This window comes from Quercus robur, chromosome 2 (genome assembly GCF_932294415.1).
Source record: "Quercus robur chromosome 2, dhQueRobu3.1, whole genome shotgun sequence".
Taxonomy (NCBI): domain Eukaryota; kingdom Viridiplantae; phylum Streptophyta; class Magnoliopsida; order Fagales; family Fagaceae; genus Quercus; species Quercus robur.
The window spans coordinates 76,985,111-77,006,426 of NC_065535.1; the positions used below are offsets into that span (position 1 = coordinate 76,985,111).

General features: G+C 37.1%; 1 pseudogene; it reads left to right on the forward strand.

Moving 5' to 3' along the window:
* LOC126703636 (serine carboxypeptidase-like 46) lies at window positions 1–17,531 on the forward strand (annotated as a pseudogene).
* The last annotated feature ends 3,785 nt before the right edge of the window (window positions 17,532–21,316 follow it).

The following is a 21,316-nucleotide window of genomic DNA, read 5'->3' on the forward strand; positions in this document are numbered from 1 at the left end:
TTCCCTTTGTCCATCTTTCTTATGGCTTTTTGGTTCTTTGTGTTGATCTTTTCCTTCTATTCTAAGTCTTCTGCAGAGGTGGTAACAGCCCTCCCTGGACAGCCAACCAATGTTTCTTTCAAACAGTTTTCTGGTTACATTACTACAGATGCTCAGCATGGCCGACCTCTATTCTATTACTTTGTTGAAGCAAAATCAGCGAGCCCACTTTCAAGACCCTTCACCCTGTGGCTCAATGGAGGTTATTATCTGAGTTATTTAATCATCTTTCTTGCTATATGGCCACTAATACTATATATCAATAAGTCTACTCATACAATAAATTTTGCAACTTTTTTTCACAATTGTTGAAGTAACATTTTGTGATTCATCTACAATAAAAGTAGTGTCACTGATAAGCTCTTGTGAATGTGATGCTTAGCCAATCACAACTTACCATCTTAGCAAGTCATGAAAAAAGTTGTGAAATTTTTGTATATCATTGCTTTGCTCGTATATTATGACACTTAATGCTGTTTTATGCTTGATTCTAGGCCCTGGATGTTCTTCCCTTGGTTATGGTGCATTTATGGAACATGGTCCTTTCCAACCTGGGGATAATGGATTTCCTGTCAAGAATAAATATTCATGGAACTTGGGTAAATGTGTTTATATCAGTTCATTATATAGCAAGTTGTTATTATTATTATTTATTTTTTTAATGAAAAAAAGTTTGCCATGCTATACTGACTTCATAATGAAATATTTGGATAGAATCAAACATGTTATATGTTAAGTCACCTATTGGGGTTGGGTTTTCCTACTCAAACGCAAGCTCGGATTACTTAAGGTGGAATGATACTCAGACGGGTATATGTGCATTTAACTATTGGTAGTATTACTTCTGTGTTCTGCATTTGTTAATATTTCTCAAACTTTTCAATACATAATCTTTTTCTTTTTTTTTTGGTTAACAGCCAAAGATAATTATAATTTGATATTTTTAATAAACTGGCTGGAAGAATTCCCAAACTACAAAGACTCTGATTTGTTTTTAACTGGTGAAAGCTATGCAGGTAATTATGATTTGTTTTTGCTATCCCTCAAATTTCATGATTATGATTATTGAAAATTGTTAGAGTATTGGTTAAATAATTAAGTTCACCTATTCCTAAGAGCTTAAACTTTAGAAAAAAGTGACAATATTTCATGATACGAAAGCAAGTAATCCTAAGTTGGAACTTTATCTCCACTCTATCTTCCATTTAAACAGTTAAAATCATAAATGTAGAGTCCACACTCGTTAAAAAGCTCCAAGCTTTTTAGGATTTTCTTTTGCTAATTAGTTTTAAGAAGAAGAAAATAGATGAAACTTTATAGGTATAAGCTCTAAGATTAAGATTTTGTGCACCTAAACAATCATTAAAACTTCTAGATATGATCATTAAATTCAGCTATCTCAATATAGACATCTTTGGTTGCAGGCCACTACATCCCACAGCTTGCAGCCTTGTTGATAGAGCACAATAAGAAAACAAATATCAAACTGTTAGGTTCTAAAGATGCTTAAATGTTTAGAATCATGTTTTAATTGTGTTGGCAAACTGAGAACAAAACATGTCTAGTTTATGTGTTAGGCTTGCTTAAAAGTGTTGGTTGCAAGTTTCAAGTCCAGTTGACTGCAAAAAAGGGAAGACAATTTCTGTCAAGCTCGGCCAATTGAGAATTAGACTCAACCGATCGAAAATCATAGGAATAGAATTCTGCAGAATGTTCAAATCAGGCCCAAGCTCGCAAAAACGTTTAGGGTTTCATTCCAACTTCTTCACATATAAAAGGGAAACCCTAGCTACGTTTTTTGGACTTTTGGAAGACTTGTGTGTTACTTTTTGTGAGATCTGAGAGGTTCTGTACCTTCTAACTACATAAGAATCTACCAGAGCAAGATCTACAATCAAGTGTTGGTAAAACATAGTTGCTACATCAAGATCATTACTGATGGTGATTTGAAACCTTTGAGTGGGATCTCAAAGTCACAAGCAAGGGTGCTTGTGTTAGTGTAAATCCAAGAAGAGAAGGAGTCCATGGATTCAGAGCTTGCACGTGGTTGTGTCAGTAAGTTACTACGTGAGGTAGCAATAGATTTATGGTTAAATCTGATTGTAAAAACTTCAATTCTCTTATAGTGGATTTACTTTACCTTGAGAAAAGCTAGGTCAAATCCTCCCCAGGTTTTTACCTTGAAACGGTTCATTAAGGGGTCTAAACAATTTGTTAATATATTAGGTTAATCACTTGGTTAATATATTAGGTTAAACAAGTTGTTTTAAGGGGTCTAAACAAACAAGCACAAACCAATCAAGCTGAGAGCCATTGCTGTAATGACCAATATTAGTGAGAGCTAAAAAGTTACTTTCTGGATTACAATGTTGTTAATAATAACAATAACTTTACTCTCATTGTTGTTTGTAGCTTGGAAATCCACTTTTGGACCTAGACATTAGCGTGCAGGCTGGCAACTACTTGTGGTCACATGGAGCAATATCTAATGAAACACTAATGTTGAAGAATTCTGTTTGCAATGACTCAAAATATCTTCATGAAGACATCCACGGGAAATTGTCTCAAGGATGCAAAGATGTGTTTTGTAAAGTTGAATTTAATTAACCATCTTATTGGCTTTATTTCGTGTCAAATTTGTTTGTATTTCAGCAATTAGTAACCCTGTATTTAGGTGAGATTTTTGTAAGGATAGTGAGTAAGATAGTATGAAGAAATGCTCAAGAGTGTACAAGAAAAAACAGAGACTCGCGACTGGATCTCGCGGGTGACTTGCGGCTGCAAATCGCCAGAAGTTGCACACGTGCCAGACATGTCAGAAGTTGAAGCGTCATGCTAGCTAGAGCACTATAGGACAAAATAGGACAACTGGCCATTCAGTTATCTCGCGGCTGGATCTCGCGACTCAGTCAAGCCGCGAGCCAGCCCTGTTTTGAAAAGCCTGACTCTTCACATTCCATTCTCACCCCAGTATAAATACCCCTTTTACCCACGAAAGAAAGAGAGTTTCTAGAGAGAATTTTGAGAGAGAAACCCTAGAGTAAAACAATATTGATTCATCCACAATCTTCACATAAGAGATTCTTCAAATTCCTCTACTCTCTTCCTCTCCATTGTTAAATCCTTGAGAGGCCTTTTACCAAAACTTTTTCTCACCATATCCATTACTATGAGAGGGCTGTTTGGTGTTCTGGGAAGCAGTTAGGAATGAACCAATTTCATATTGGTTGATGCTATGGTCAAGTAGCGGAATCCGGGAAGTTAGAAAAGAAATAGGTTCGGCGCAACCTCGTTAGATTAAGAAGCTTGGAGGGTTTAGGTACACTAGGTAGATTAGGCTTAGAAGGTCTATTGCTGTTTATATATCCCAACTACATTTTCTAGTGGATTACTTACCGCTTGGAGGGCGGCGGAGAGGTTTTACGCCGAGGGCTTCGATTTCCTCTTCGATAACACATCATTGTGTTGTCCTTGTGTTTGCATCTCTCTTCCCTTAATCTTTGCCTTTTATTTTCTGTTGTAGATGTGATTTTAATTAGCTTAGATTGTTTACCAATTCTGTTTATAGTTTGTGTTCATTTTCCGCACACTTGTTGTTTATCATAAAGCTTGAATTGGTTATTTTGTAATTGGGGGTCTAAACGTTTAAGGGTGTCTTATACATATATTGAACTTTCAATTGGTATCAGAGCGGGTACACTTTTATTGGTTTCATTACCATAGTGTGATCCTTGACCCTATATTGAGATGGATTGGTCTCAATCCCTAAATGCATCTCCATATTTTGATGGTAGTAATTATGCTTTTTGGAAGGTTCGCATGAGAGCATTTTTATGTTCCATTGATGAATCAGTTTGGGATGCTATTGATATAGGTTGGACCAGGCCTGAGGAAGCCAAATCCACATGGGATAAGGCAGCACTCGCTGCATCTAATGCTAACAGTAAAACACTTAACGCAATTTTCTGTGGTGTGTCTCCAAATGAGTTTCATAAGATTTCTCACATTATCGTTGCCAAAGAAGCATGAGAGATATTGGAGACCACCTACGAAGGCACGAAGAAAGTGAAAGACACCAAGCTGTAGATGCTAACCACTCAGTTTGAGGAGCTCAAAATGAGTGAGGATGAGTCCTTTGACTCTTTCTATAGCAAGCTGAATGAGGTGGTTGTTAGCAAGTTCAATTTAGGGGAGAAAAATGAAGGATTCTAAAATAGTAAGGAAGATCCTTCGGTCATTGCTGGAAAGTTTTTGTGCCAAAGTGACAGCGATTAAAGAGAGTAAGGACCTTGATGACATCAAAGTCCAAGAGCTGATTGGTTCTCTTCAGACTTATGAAATGTCGCTGCCCACTCAATAGAAGAGCAAATCTCTTGCTCTTAAGACCATTAATGAAAAGTTGGAAGTCCATGACTCATCGGATGAGGATGTGGTTGACAAAGATGTTGCATACCTTGTGAAAAATTTCCGAAAATTCTTGAAATTCAAGAATAATGGTAAATTTGGTGATAAAGGGAAATTCCAAAGTTCAGGAAGGGAGAAAAGGGAATTCAAAAAGAAAGATGGAAAAGAATCCCAATCTACACAAGGTGTCGCTTGTTTTGAATTCAACAGGCATGGACACTTTAAGAAAGAATGTTCGAATTATTTGAAATCGAAAGGTAAGGTGTATGCCACGACATTGAGTGACTTGGATTCATCCAACTCAGATTCTGAGGAAAGCTATGATGAAGAAGGGAATTATTATGCTTTTATGACTATTGCCCATATTGAGTCTTCAGACGAGTTGAATTTACTTGTACGTGAACTTGGAAAACATAGTGATGAAGAATCAGATGCTGAAGAAGATGAAAGCACAACCAATCTTCAAGAGAATTATAACTCACTCCTGGAGAAGTCGGGTGAGTACACAAGGGTGGCCAAGGTAGCTGTGAGAAAGATGAAGAAGGCAGAGGAGGACTATAAAAGTCTCCTAATTCGCTATAAGGAGGCCAAATGTGAGATAGAGACACTGAATGGTGAGCTGTCAGAAGCCTACACAAAAGTGAGATTTCTTGAGTAAGAGGTTGTGCAAGCAAATGCCAAGATAGAGAGGGTCTCCACCAAGAAGCTAGATGATGTTATTTCATCTCAAAAGCATTTTTCAGACAAATCTGGGTTAGGATATACCGGAGGGAGTAGCTCATCTGGCAATATCACTAAAGAAGTGAAGTTTATAAAGGCCAGAGAGCCATTTGAAGTTGACCCTACTGCTGAGAAGCCCAAGATGGAGGAGAAGAGGAATGTGGAGAACCAACGGATGTTGAAAAACCCCCGTAATCAATCTATGGGCAGGTCTGAATCTCGAGCCAAGTCTCGTCCACGATCACAAAGAGGTCCTAGATCGAACTATGTGTGTTATCACTACAGACTTCAAGGGCATACTCGACCAAATTGTCAAAAGCTGAGAGCAATGAATAGTGCACTTGCTCCAAGGTCACGAGGACCTAGAAATGACAGGAGAAATTGGGCTGGTGACCCATCAAGAGATCAAATTGGTGATCTTGGAATGATGGACGTAATGAAGATGATTGGTGCTTTTACCAACTGCTTGGAAAGCTTCACACGAAGGTTTGAAAGCCCTAACTCTCGCACCCAATCCTATAAGGAAATCACCTCAAACGCAAGTGACGTGTGGGTGAAAAAGGGTACTCATGCATAAGCATTACAACATGTCTATGCATCAATACTTCCTATGCTTTGTGACTTTGTTTGGTTGTTTGCTTATTTATTGTGTGGGTTGAAATTTGTTTGTTTGTTTTTGCATTCTATCATTTAAATTTTTTTAATTGTTGCTTCTGATCAATCTTTTCTTTCTTTTGTGTCAAAAATCCAAAAACCACATAAAAAGTAGAAAGTCAAAAAGTTTGATCAACATTGTTGAGTTTTGTTTCAAAACTTGTTTTGCCTTGTACCTTTGTGCTAATGGCTTTGTGCATTTACGAGCGTAACTTGTTCCTTTACACTCTTATCACTATGGGAGAAATCTTGAAATCTATGTGACTGTTGTAAATAGATCTTCAAACTTGTCATGAATGATTAGTGAATGGTTATGTTGATCTTGAGACATACATAGACTTGTGCCTATATATTTTCCCACTCTTTATTTTTTTTTGCTAAAAAGAGCTCACCAAATGTAAAGAGATATTGAGTTGAAAAAGCCTATCGCACATATTAGTATTCGACTAGGAAAAAGGCAAAGCGACCAAAAATAAAGTGTATGATTATTCAAAAAGCCAAAGGCTATCTCATCAAAGTGAAATATCAAATATCACTCTCACAATGAGAGGTGATTGTTTCAAAAGGATCAAAAAGATCAAATGTTATGATTGAAAGTAGAGTCAAATGTAAAGATCCAAATTATGTAATCAAGTCTTGTGGGAGGTCATATATGCAAACTTCTATAATTGAGATAGGTCACATGATCTAGTGTTAATTGTGTATACCTTTGTTGAATTGATCATTGAAGCTTCACATTAGACTAAGGACTATCTCATTGTTGATACCCATACACAACACACAAGTTTATGTTCAATGAATGTCATATTCATTTGTGTGATTGTACTTGATAAAATGTGTTTTCACATGCTCAATCTTTGTTGATTCAAACACAAACAGATTTTTGAGTGTTTTAGTTGTTTTTGGAAAGTATTTTGTTCTCACAAAAACAGAAAATTTCAAAAATAGTGTTTCCCTATTTTGGTGACTCAGTTGCGGGTCAGTTAAGTCACATGCCACAATTGCGAGCTCGCAGGTCAATTTTAGCGACTTGTTTGCGAGTGGAAGGTCCAGTCGCGAGGGGTACATAGAGATTTTCACGGCTCAGCTCGCGACTCCCTCGCGAGTGAGACTTCTAGTTGCGAAAAACACTTAGCAAATTTTTCAAAACTTTTGATTTGAAGTGTTTTTGGCGGGTGTTGTTGGCGACTTCCTGGCGACTTACCTCAGTCGCGAAAAACGCGTGTTTTGCACAGTAAGGGCGGTTTTTAAAACCATTTTCAGTTTTTCCTCGAACTTTTGTGACGATTCACTTTCTCATTCGACTGGAACTGACCCAAACACTCTGTATCACTCTCTACAAACTCCATTTTTGCCTCATTTCTTCTCAAAATCATCAAGAAAAGGTATGGGTCTTCTCTTCCTCACTTCATATTTTACGTTTTGAGTATTATTTTCTTGCTTTTTGAGTTGTCACTGTATTTTGAGACATACTGTGTTCGAACAGTTTTTTCTTAGATTGCTGGGTTTGGTTGTTTATGGTTGGTTGTTTTTGTTGCTGATTTCATCTGCTATCATATTGTTAGTCACATTGTGCTAATATTTGTTCTATGCTTTGGCTTTTGTTGGTTTACTTACTCATTTGGTATATGGGTTTGGTGTTTTTCTGTGTTTTACTCCGTTTGTGAGTTTGAGTGTTTAAGTATGTCTGTGGCTTTGGATTGCTTATCTTATATTACTGTGTTTTTATGTTGCCATATCGTGTGTGTGCTTCTGTCTTGAGGGTATTCTTTTAAAACATTCCATTTTTAGTATGTTATGCCTCATTGTCCTTTGCTCTATTTTGCATGTATGTGGTTTCCACTGTTCTTACATATTGCTATTTTATACCTGTTCCTGTCTTACTATGGTCTAATTTGAGCTATCCTTCCTTAGTTCTCTACTGTGTTTGATCTGTGCATATCATGCTCATGGTAGATTGTCTCAATGATAGTTATTTGTAAATTTGTGTTATTCAGTGTTCTCTTGAACAATCACCATTTTGGTGCTCCTGCCTCATTCAATACTTCAGTATTGCTTATGATTTTGTTTGGTACTGACCTGACTCATGTTTGTGATTGTGTGAGATATCACTGGTTCACATTTTTATCTGAATCTAATCAAGTTGATATCTGTCCTTTGTGGTGCTGTTTTTGGTTCTTTGCTGTGTGCCTGCTCTCTTGCAGATGTCTCGTCGATCCTCTAAAGGCAAAGACGTTGTAATTGATGATCCATCAACCCCGGTTACTAAACAAACTTGACTCTCATCTCAGTCATCTAAAGACTCCAATTGTGAGAGGTTTAGAACCCCGCTTACCTCACACATCTACTCAAACATCTTTGACAGGGTATCTCCTATAGTGGAATGTGTGGTTGAGTTTGACACCTTGGGGACCACTTTTATCCCTCGGATCTTTAAGTCAAGAGATTGGGCAAACTTATTTGGGAATTTTGAAGACCCAATGGATGAACTGGTTAAGGAATGTTACTCTAATTCAAGTGACCTTGGAGTTAAGCTAATTTGCTGGGTAAGAGGAAAGGAATTTATCATCACCCCGAACTCCATAGCCGAAATTCTCCGCATCACTAGACCTAAGAATGTGGATCTAACTCCGTATGATGATCGAACTCCAGAGACTCAAGACATTCTACAAGTTCTTGGCTTGACCATGAAGTCTCTAGTATAGGGACATCCATAAGCACTGCCAAGTTTGCACCTGAGTTGACCACACTAAAGCTGATCATGTTCTACAATCTCTACCCACTGTCAAACACGACTTTCATCAATCTTGGAAGAGCTCAATTCCTCTGTGATCTTATTACAGGAGCCCCCATTGATATCTGTGCCCACATCTTTCAAACCATAAGGAAGACCGCGGCTCGATCAGCAGCACGAGGATGTATTCCATTTTGCAGTCTCTGTTGTGAAATTTTAAAGTACTCGCAAGTGTACGAACCGTACCGAAGTATAGTTGGACAAGAACGAGGTCGAACCCACAGGGACTTGAATAAATGTAGGAAAATTAATTAAACCTTAACCAAATTAATCCTAATCTAGTTTAATAAAAATTGGTTTTCTGAGATTAAATAAACTAAGCAAATAGTTAAACTAAGCAAAAGATATAAAACAATAAAAAGATGTAAACAATCAAGGGAAACGAATTAAGGTTTTGGAATCCGCCTTGTAAGTCATATCAGTATATATTTATGATCATTAATTTTTCCCAACTCACTACATGATAATCTAGAAATCAATCTTGATTTCATGGAAAATATCATCATTAAAATCCTTATTTTAAAAATCAAAAGCATGTTCTTCTTTGCTTTTAAGACAAATCATGAGAAAAACATGATTGAACTCATATCTAGAATCCCATCTTAGTCAATTGATATGAAGCAAGAACTATTTAAATCATTAAAGAACAATTATTGTGGGAAAAATCAAATCACATAAATATTACTGATAATCCTTAACAAGGTTTCATCCCCAACCCTAATTATAAATTTAGTTACTCATAGTAATTGAACTAAAACGCAAAAATAAAATACTAAACATTAAACTAGACAAATAAAATAAAACTAACTGTCATGGAAGAAAACCAAAGAAGTAGCCACACTCTCTATGTACAGTCCTCAGCCCTAGCACTAGCCTCAACCCCCTCTATTTTTCTGTTTTGCTCCTATTTATATCACACAAAGACCGACCTATACCACTTAAAAGAGAGAAGCCACCTGACACATTCCTAGTACAAGTCGGACAATGACTTTATTTATTATTAGTTGTAGGCCACACATCCAGGACATTAGAATTGGGCTTCACTTCTCATTCTCTTACTTTCAATCTTTTTTTTCTTTTATTCTTTCTTTAAATCACGCCTGGATTGGGCCTTCTTTCATTCTTCTCTTTGCTTTTTCTTTACTTCACTGGATCTCTTTAAAGTTTGGCTTGACTTTGGGCCCATCTTGTAGCATTTAACCTCCATGTGAATTGCTTCTTCAATGATTTTTCTATTCCTTCTCTTTCATTAATTCCCTTTATCATGTAAAACCTTTATCACCTATAAAACAAAGATTCTTTATAATCAATCACGAGATAGCTTAAAAGTATGGCCAAAAATGCAAATATGAGAGTATTTTATTATATAAATTTCATGCACATCAGTCTCATCATGAAGTTCATTCTTCGTGAAGGTATTAATCCTCCCTCAGATGGAAAAATGATGACCTGTTCGCGTCCAATTTCCATGTTCATTCTACAAGCTAGCAAAAGTCATTCCTCTAAAACACCAAAGAGTGCACACATCTCTCCAGTTACTCTGTCTGCTCCTGAGTCAGAGACACATGTACATACCACACCCACTTCGCATGTCATCCCTGAATTTCAACAAACTAGCATTCCGCAAGTACAGTTTGATCCTCAAACTGATAGATTGGGTAGTTTGCTTGAAAGTATTCAGAAGCGCATTGAGGGAATGGTGACACTTCTCTACTCCACCAACAACCATGTCCAAATGCGACTCGAGACCATGGAGAATCAGCTAGAAGCTATTCAACAAAAGTTAAAAGACAACCTTTAGCTATTCGTGCCAAAAAGGGGGAGAGCATATAGTAAGGGGGAGAAAGATCAAAGGGAAGTGTGCATAGTAATAGGGGGAGTTACACCACACATACTTTTGTTTTGGTCTTACTTTTTAACTTATAGGATTATGTTTTGGATAATTGTTGTTATTATGGGTTTGATACACTGTGGTTATAGTTTATGTTTGGTTCTAACTCATAACTCATGGTTGGTTTACTTTTTATATATTGATGATGTTTTTCAGTATATAATGTGGTTTGTACCCATGTTGCTTTTGTAAGCTTTTAGGGTTTGTTTTCATTATCTATAGGCTTTATGATCTGTACCATGCTGTATGTAGCCTTTATGCTTTGTTAAATCAGTACTTCTAACTAAATGTCATGCATTTTCTTGTTAAGTCATATCACTCTTGTGCCCTTATAGGATTGTTCCTAGATACATATACTTAGTGTATTATGCATTGGTTGAGTGTTAGGCATACAAGTGACTTGCATTGTTCTTGTTAGCTTGTATGTCCAAGTGTGAATGAGCATTGTGGTCACTATCTTGTAGTGATTAATTGTTTGATCTAGCCATGGTTTGTTTCTTAACTCCATCTTTGCTTGATCACATCATGCCTGCTTCATATGCATTTCATGCTTTTCTGCGTACAATGATCATGGTGTATTGTTGTGTTTCAGGAGATTCATGTTCATATGATTCAAGAGCTTCACAGTTTCTAGAGTTAGGTGTGAGTGAGTTATGTTCAACTGTTCCCAACTCACATGTTAAGTCTAGAGTCTGTTTTAGGGTTTTGTCATGAAATAGCCAAAGGGGGAGATTGTAAGGTTGAATTTAATCAATCATCTTATTGGCTTTATTCCGTACCAGATTTGCTTCTATTTGAGCAATTAGTAACCCTGTATTTAGGTGGGATTTTTGTAAGGGTAGTGAGTGAGATAGTGTGAAGAAATGCTCAAGAATGTACAAGAAAAAATAGAGACTCGCGATTGGATCTCGCGGGTGACTCGCGGCTGCAAGCCGCTAGAAGCTGCACATGTGCCAAGCATGCCAGAAGTTGAAGCGTCATGCTAGCTAGAGCACTACAGGACAAAATAGGATAATTGGCCGTTCAGTTATCTCGCGGCTGGATCTCGTGACTCAGTCAAGCCGCGAGGCCAAGCCGCGAGCCAGCCCTGTTTTGAAAAACTTGACTCTTCACATTCCATTCTCACCCCAGTATAAATACCCCTTTTACCCACGAAAGAAAGAGAGCTTCCAGGGAGAATTTTGAGAGAGAAACCCTAGAGTAAAACAAGATTGAGTCATCCACAATCTTCACATAAGAGACTCTTCAAATTCCACTACTCTCTTCCTCTTCATTGTTAAATCCTTGAGAGGCCTTTTACCAAAACTTTTTCTCACCATATCCATTACTGTGAGAGGGCTGTTTGGTGTTCTGGGAAGAAGTTAGGAAGGAACCGATTTCACATTGGTTGATGCTATGGTCAAGTAGCGGAATCCGGGAAGCTAGAAAAGATATAGGTTCGGCGCAACCTCGTTGGAGCAAGAAACTTGGAGGGCTTAGGTACACTGGGATCTTCACATAAGAGACTCTTCAAATTCCACTACTTTCTTCCTCTCCATTGTTAAATCCTTAAGAGACCTTTTACCAAAACCTTTTCTTACCATATCCATTACTGTGAGAGGGCTGTTTGGTGTTCTGGGAAGCAGTTAGGAAGGAACCAATTTCACATTAGTTGATGCTATGGTCAAGTAGCGGAATCCGGGAAGCTAGAAAAGAAATAGGTTTAGCGCAACCTCGTTAGAGCAAGAAGCTTGGAGGGCTTAGGTATACTGGGTAGATTAGGCTTGGAGGGTCTATTGCTGTTCATGTATCCCAACTACATTTTCTAGTGGATTACTTACCGCTTGGAGGGCGGCGGAGAGGTTTTACGTCGAGGGCTTCGGTTTCCTCTTCAATAACACATCGTTGTGTTGTCCTTGTGTTTGCATCTCTCTTCCCTTAATCTTTGCCTTTTGTTTTCTGCTGTGGATGTGATTTTAATTGGCTTAGATTGTTTACCAATTCTGTTTATAGCTTGTGTTCATTTTCCGCACACTTGTTGTTTGTCATAAAGCTTGAATTGGTTATTTTGTAATTGGGGGTCTAAACGTTCAAGGGTATCTTATACACATATTGAACTTTCATGTTTAATAGAGCTTCTGATGAAATTAGCGCAGATGTTGCTCATGATGACCTCCTCTTGCCAAATTTCTTGTCATTAAGCTCAGCTGAGCAATTTAGGCCCAAGGGGAAGCATAGGAAGATTCATGCAATGGCATACACAATGGTTTATGATGTTTGTGAGAGTGTCTTTTTTTCGGGGTACTCAGGCCCAAGGATCCCGAGCCTGAATGAAAAAGAAAGGATTTGGTGGACTGGGCCTTGACTCACCGCAGCTAAATGACTGTTTAAGAATCAAGTGAATGCAAAGAATACTCCTGACAACATAAAAAAAATGACAAACAAGGATATCGAGGAGTGCCAGAAATTAACAACGTAAGCTCAGAAAGAAAGAAAAGCAGGATTAGCAAGACGATAAAAAAAAAAAAGTATTGTGGGGATCCTGGGAATTATGAAACAGAATTTCATTAAGGCATTATCTGTTTAATTACAGAAAGCTCACTAGGACGTGATACAAGGTCCAATCGAGCTCAAAAATTGCAGCCTTGAATGGCTATTTCAGCCTTCAAAACTTGCGAAGTTTGATTCTCGTTGAATCCGAGTATGTACCATAGTTGCTTTTACGGGATATCGGGAAGCAGTATTCGTTTTTCCCTTAGTAATTTTCTTTCCGCACAGATTTTCTGATAGTTTTTTCCTAAAGAATCTCTTCTTTCTTATGTTTCTCCCTTTTTTTCTCGCTGCTTTCTTCACAACCCATCCCCTCCTTTTATAATGGAGTTTTCTGGGCGTCCCGGGGAACCATTGGTTCCCCTGTTTTGCTTTCCTGCGAACAGAGCACGTCTTGTCCCTGTTGTCTTGGTAAGTCCCTTTTCCGCTTCTTCTTATTCTTTCCTTTTCTTGGTTCTGATTCTTTTGAAAGCTTCTTGTTGGCTATCTTCTTTGGGAGTGCTGAGGTATGCCCTTCTCGGCATCCCCACTTCTGATGCCTTCAGCTTTTCCTTTTCTTTCCTATTTGGGCGGAATCCCATCCTGCCTTTTTTAAAGATCGTTTGTTGTCATCCTTCTTCCCTGTCTTGGTTCCCCGAGGATTCTTCTGTCTGTGCCGTGAGAAGTCGCTTGCGTTTTTTGCTTTTTTCTTTGTTTTTCTCTTTCTTTTTTCTTTCTCTGTCTTCTTTCTATCGAGCTGTCCCGATCTTCCTTCTTCTTTGTGCCTGAAAGGATCTGCGTCTATTGATGGTGCCTGAGGATCCTTGCTTCTTATATTTTGCCGTGATCTTTTTTTTTGAATGCTTTTCTTTTCTGGGCTTCGGGATCCTCTGGACCTTTCGTATACTCCCTTTGGACTTGGCTTGGTTTTTCCTTCTGGGCTTAACTCATTCTTTTTGGGCTTAGCTTATTCTTTCTTGGGCTTATTTTACTATGATTTTTTTTTAGACCTCAACAATGTTTAATAACACTGAGTTTGAATTGTGCATTATAAGCATATAGTTGGATACTTGGATTGGCTTATTCACTGAAAGTAGGTAAAAGTACAAATGTACCAAGAAAAATGAGGCTATAAAAAGATTTAGTATAAACAAATAAACTAAAAAGGCTCTAGATAAAAGCTAAACCAAACACATATGTAATGAGGAGTTTGACAGGTTGCTAGCAGGGGAACCAGAGGGGATCCATGCCTTAATGGAAGGGAATTCACCTATCTAAACAAGCCTCAAGTTCAGAAGGCAATGCATGCCAACATAACTCACCTGCCCTCCCATTAGAACTTCTGTACAGGGTCTATTTCTTTCACTTTCAGTGTGTGTGTGGAGTAAAAAGATATTCTCTAGTGGTTTACTTTGTAGTTTACTTACAAGTTGATTTATAGATTAGTTAATCAAAACGTGTAAAAGTTGCAGGCCTCTTGAATATCAAGAAGATAACTTGGACATGAACCTCATACCCCTCATCTCAGACCTTATAAAGGTTGGCATTCCTATCATGCTCTACAGGTTCTAAAACATCACAATTAACTTCTAAGTATTGATTTTTCTCTTTACATTTTATTGACATCCAAAACTACAAAATTGGAAGTTGAACACTTGAGAGTAGTTTTCCAGTTCTCCTTGACATTTTCTTGAAAAGTTTATGAGTACATTTACATCAAACAGTGGTGACCAAGATTCCAAAATTCCTCTCACTCAAACAAGAATAATTGCTAACAAGCTGGCGAAGGATTTGAAGCTATCACCTTTTACAAAATATGGTACTTGGTATGACAAGAAGCAGGTATATATATAATTCTGTAATTCTCTCAGTACTTCTTTCTTTTGTTTTAAAAGGTTGGACAAACACAATGGCACTAGCTTTCTTATCTTAAATAGCTTCAAATATAGTGAAGGTAGATTGATCTTAACAATTTTTAATTAACATAATTAGATTATACACAGGGGCGTGCTTGAATTGGGTAAGGGGTATTTTCAACCCAACCTAGCTTCTTTGGATTGAGAAATTCCCAATCCAACCTATTGCGGCTCAAAAATTCAACCCACCCCAACTGGTGTTGGGTTGATTCATTGGGTTAAAGTCATTTGTTAGGCTTATTAAAATTTGTAATATTGAACTTTTGTTTTTTTGTTTTTTTTTAGAATACTAAGTATTTTTAACATACATACGGAGAGAAGAGAGAAGGTTTTTTTAAAAAAACTTATAGTGATGTATATCCAAAAAGGCATAACTTTTGGATACACAGCATAGATTTTAAATCTCTTTTACTCACACTCATTTTTCAACATGTGATTAACTCACTATTTTTTCTTTTGAGAATACTAAGTATTTTTAACAACTTTGTTAAAACTAAGCCTTAAAATACTCAAATACATTAAACTAACAGATTTAAACAAAGTCTCAAATTGAGGCATTTGGTGAAGTAAACACTATTTGGCAGAGCCACAAAGAATGTAGTAATTGCTCATTCAGTCACATAAATTTAATGAAATGTGAATTGTTATTGGAAAATTATTGTGTACTCTCGGAGTACTATAAATGCGTACTCTGGGAGTACCTAATAATTTTCCATTGTAATTGCAGGTGAGCAGATGGTCTCGATCATTTGGTGGCTTAAAAGAGGGGAAGAATGTGACATTTCTCACATATGCATCAGTTAGGGGTGCAGAATAGATACAAGAAACCGAGGTTGTAGTAAAAGAAGATGGAGAAGAAATAGCAGATGAAGAAGAAGAAGAAGAAGACAACAACCTCTACTGCCCAATTATATTGTCCAAGCTCCTTGACACACCAACAACCTTGAGAGTCTCATCAAAACCTGAAATATCATCCAAAATGCCATCCATTTTGACATCAACAACATCTTGGTGTGTCACAGCTGCTGCTGCTTCAAATATAAAATCAATGTCATCCTCAAATCCTGTGGTCAAACAGGTCATTTAACTCGCATCTCCAAGGGTCTTCTTCTTGCTCACTAGAAGGCTCCATTCCCACCATTGTAGAAGTTGTGTCCATGCAAGGAGGGAGCTGTGCATTATTATTATATTGAAGCTGTTTTTCTAATCCCACTACTTGTTTTTCTTGCTTTTGTTGTTGTTGCTGCTCTACTTCCACATCTACTTTTGATTGAGTGTGACAATGGTTTCTTAAATTTTGGTTTCTTTTATTTTAAAAGGTTGGACAAACACAATGGCACTAGCTTTCTTATCTTAAATAGCTTCAAATATAGTGAAGGTAGATTGATCTTAACAATTTTTAATTAACATAATTAGATTATACGCAGGGGCATGCTTGAATTGGGTCAACCCAACCTAGCTTCTTCGGATTGAGAAATTCCCAATCCAACCTATTGCAGCTCAAAAATTCAACCCAATGATTCATTGGGTTAAAGTCATTTGTTAGGCTTAATAAAAATATTGGAATTTCATTCAACTGTTGATCTATTAAAATTTGTAATATTGAACTTGATATTCCAACTTTGTTAAAACTAAGCCTTAAAATACTCAATTACATCAAACTAACAGATTTAAACAAAGTCTCAAATTGAGGCATTTGGTGAAGTAAACACTATTTGGCTGAGCCACAAAGAATGTAGTAATTGCTCATTTAGTCACAGAAATTTAATGAAACGTGAATTGTAATTGCAGGTGGGTGGATGGTCTCAATCATTTGGTGGCTTAAAAGAGGGGAAGAATGTGACATTTCTCACATATGCATCAGTTAGGGGTGCAGCCCATTCACATGTCCTTCATAGGGCAAAAATGGCCCATTACCATCAATTTTGGAAATAATTTGCCTAGAAACACTGTTTCTGAACTATATAGCAATGTACCACTTTTTCTGGTAATCGAGCTTGGTGAGCTCGAGTACCATCTTTTCATTGGTCAAACATCTTCTCAAAAAAAAAAAAAAACGCCGCTATAGGGCCCGAAAACGTCACTATAGGGCTTAAAAACGCCACTATAGGGCCCCTTGAACCTATTATGGGGACTTATAAAAAAATTTTGCAGGAAAACGCCGCTATAGGGCCCAAAAACGTCACTATAGGGCTTAAAAACGCCACTATAGGGCCCCTTGAACCTGTTATGGGGACTTATAAAATTTTTTTTGCAGGAAAACGCCGCTATAGGGCCTGAAAACGTCACTATAGGGCCCCTTAACCTGGTCTGGGGGCTTAAAAACGCCGCTATAGGGCCCGAAAACGTCACTATAGGGCTTAAAAATGCCACTATAGGACTCCTTGAATATGGGGCGACAGTGGATTAAAAAAACATGGTACTCGAGCTCACCAAGCTCGAGTACCAGAAAAAGTGGTACATTGCTATATAGTTCAGAAACAGTGTTTCTGGGCAAATTATTTCCAAAATTGATGGTAATGGGCCATTTTTGCCTCCTTCATAGGCCCTTATACTGTTTCGTTCCTTTCTAAGAGGAACTCCTCTTCCTAGGCCCATTGATTGACTAATGGGTCAAAAGTGCTGAAGCCCATTGCTCAAATGATCATATTCTTGTACAATCTCAAATGATCATATCCTTTAACGGTTTTAGTTTTTCTCGTATGTGTAGACAAGGTAAGTCTTTAACTTAAAACATTGTTAGACATTCAAGATATATTAGCGGTTGATCTGTGTGGATGGAGGATATTCCTCCATACTTAAATATTGTACTTTTAGCTGATTATTGCTGTGTTTTATTCAATGAAATATTCAAGTTACTTCTAAAAAAGTTAAAAATAAAAAATTACATTAAGTCTTATAGTAGTAATTTTTATTTTATTCTAAATATTTTATTGCAATTTGATGTTTCCTATAGGCTATATAGCCCAATTTGGAGTTAGACTAAATAAAGAAATTTAGTAATACCTTGGCGTATTGCAATTCCCTTTGAACTCAAGATCAATTATCCAAAAATGAAAATGAAAAGTGCTGATTTCTTTCAAGTGTGTTTGGATGAAATTATTCCTCAAACCCTTTTAAGTGTTAGTTATTTGATCCCGTTAAGGTCTATATCCAATCACAAAATAGATCAATTGGTTACTTTATTTATTTTGGTAGGACATAATTATCTTAAATTAAGTTCGCTAGTTGGCATATTTTAGTATTTTCAACAGAGGTATCCAAGATTCAAATCACCATTTCCCCCAAATATTGAATTATTTGTAGAAAAAAAAAATTGGCCTTAAGTGGACCAAAAGAGAGGGAAAAAAAAAATCTTATTTATACATCTTAAATTTGAATGATTAATTAGATTCCAATTAACTCAATTAGTAAAAATCATTTTAATTGAATAATTAAAGTACTTACCAAGTCAAAACTGCTCATATTCCACAATGTTAAAACATCCACCAGCTAATTTTAATCCCTATACTCAAAACCAACAACTAAAAAAAACCGCAGCAAAAAAAAACCAAATTTAGTACCAAATAATCCATTAAAAAAAAAAAAGAAAAAAAAAAAGCTGTATCATACTATGTTCCCCACCCCCCCCCCCCTTTTTTTTTATATATGTTTTTACCAACTAAATCGATCTTATTGAGAAAATCAGAGAGAACTTATTGTGTAGTGGTTGTTCCGGTGATGCTAGGCTGGTGTGAGGACTTCGTGCTAATGATGGCTTAGTGCGAGGATGGTGGTGGTGGCAGCAACGACGACAGGGTTAAGAGAGGAAAGCGAAGCATTGGAGATTGGTTTTTTGAAATTCTCAGATGGGTTTCGTGAGAGAGAGAGAGAGAGAGAGATCTTGCTAGGTTAACCGTGTGTTTAACCATAGTTAAATGTACTAGGTTAAGTTATTAAATTTTAATTGAGGTAGCACATCTACGACCCTTGATACATTTCATAAAGATCCTGTCAATTTCAAAGAGAAATGGAGAGGATCGACTGTTTGTTATCTCTACTGGTACTAAATCTGTACCTTAAATAGAAGGTTGTACATGTAGATGAACTTAACCCTCTATATTTATATGGAAAAACTTTTATTTGTTTTTACTTTGGATGAATAATTGTAAGCAGGTTGCTCACAGCGTGCAAGTTAGGAGCAATCTATGACTGAGCATGGAGCATGTTGCAAGCTGCATGTACAAATTCAAGTTGATTGTGAATTTTTATTTATATTTGTATACAATTAGATTTTATTTAAAAGAAAAATAATACAATGAAATATTTAAGGCGAAAACTGCATTTTCGTCCCTACATTTTCAGGCGATTCCCACTTTGATCCCTAGATTTTATTTTTACCGCTTTTAGTCCTTATTTTAAAAAACGTGTTCCGTTTTAGTCTCTACAATCATCTTTGTAACAAAAATATCTTATGTGGTAGATGAAATGACACTGTTGGCAAAAGAGTGCTTACATGGCTATTAAAATAATAATAAAAAATTTTAATTGACATTTAAAAAGCTCATGTCAGCATTTAAAATGAATTTAAAATCAAAACCATTTTCTTTTTAAATTTGTCAATTTTAAAAATAAAATAAAATATTTTAAAAAATATGAATAGATTTTCTTACAACTATCTCTAATCTCAGATTCTCATAAGATGCCTCTAATCTCAAACTTCCTCCCTCTCACCTCCAACATCGCTTCACCTCTAATCAAAACCATCTCAGATTCTTAGAGCATCAGCATCCTGAAATTCCAATTCTACTCTATTTTGCCGTTCCAAAAAGCCACTTTATCATTATACCATACCATTTTACAATACCTCCAACATACCAAACTTTTATTTTCCTATTCTACTCATTAAAATAATATATCCCAAAACTCAAATAAAAACAAAAACCCAAATCACCACCTGCTACCACCACCACGAACAACCATCAACCCATCACCAATCCCAAACCCATCAACCCATCAACAACCACAGCATCGATCAAAAAAACCCAGATCGCAACCCAGAACCCAGACCTCTTCCTTTAGCCATCGGTCACCAAAAAAAAAAAAAAAAAAAAAACGCATACACACACACACACAAAACCCAGATTGCAACCCAAAAGAATCGGATCGCAACCCACTTCGGCGGCGCTTTTTGACACCAGATTCTCTGCTTTAGCACCTACAAACTCACGTTCATCGCTTTCCTCCTATTCACTGCGTTCATCGTCACGCTATCCAACAACATCATCATGGAGAGATCGTCTTGTGCCTCTCCAAGCACCGGCAATCTGCACGGACTCAACAGCGACGACGGACCGAATCAACAACATTGGTTTTTGGACCTTGCATCGGAGACGGATCGAAGGTGTGATAGAGAAGAGGGAGAAAGAGAGGAAAGTGTGAGAGACAGAGAAAGATAGAGAGAGAGAGACGAGAGATGAGAGATGAGAGGGAAAAAAGTGGAATAAAATATTAATATTATTTTTGGCATAGTGCTACAGTGCCATCTTACATGTAAGATGGCACTGTAGCACTATGCCAAAAAAATTTACACTTTCCCACTTTTGGCATTCCGGCTGCTGAGTCCAATTGTTGCTCAATGCTTAAATTTTGTGGACATTTGGCATATCCATGTCCCATTGTGGATGCTCTTACACCTCAAACTTCCGTTTCTTGATCTAACTCTCTCTCTCTCTCTCTCAGTACCCCTTGGCCGAAGCTCCCACCATTCATCTCCTTTAATCGCTGCCGCCACCGCAGGTATCAAGTTGGTAAGATCCTCCTAGTCAATGGGTTCGGCAAGGTTCATAGGTGGTGGGATCGGTAAGGTTCATCGGTGTTGAGTTCGGCAAGGTGGTGGGTCAGTTTTTGGATCGTATGTGGTGTGTGGTATGGGTTTCCAGCAAATCTGAAGGCCCACGTTTTCCTTTCCTCCTCACTTTCTCATCTCACCCTCTCTATCTTGGGATTGAATTTAAAGAGGATCTGAAGCTGATCTTGGGTTTATTTTATTTGTTCTTATTTTTTACAAATTTGAAAAACTCATTTGTTGTATGTGCTGAGAAGGGATATTCTGGGTTTGTGAAAGGACTCTTTATTGTGTGTGTTGAGAAGGGATCTTCTGGGTTTGTGAAAGGGAGTTTTTTGGGTTTATGAATGAGAATTGGTTGGGTTTGTGAAAAGGGGATTTTTGGATTACCAATTAGGAGAAAAAAATGTTCAGATCTTGAGATTGACTTTGCCAAGAAAATGCTTAATTAAATTAGATTTTATTTAACTGTTATTGATCTGAGTTTTGATGTGTTTGGCTTTAAAGAAAGTACAAGAAAGACAGAGAAATTAAAAGAAACTAAGAATTAATTTGCTAAGAAC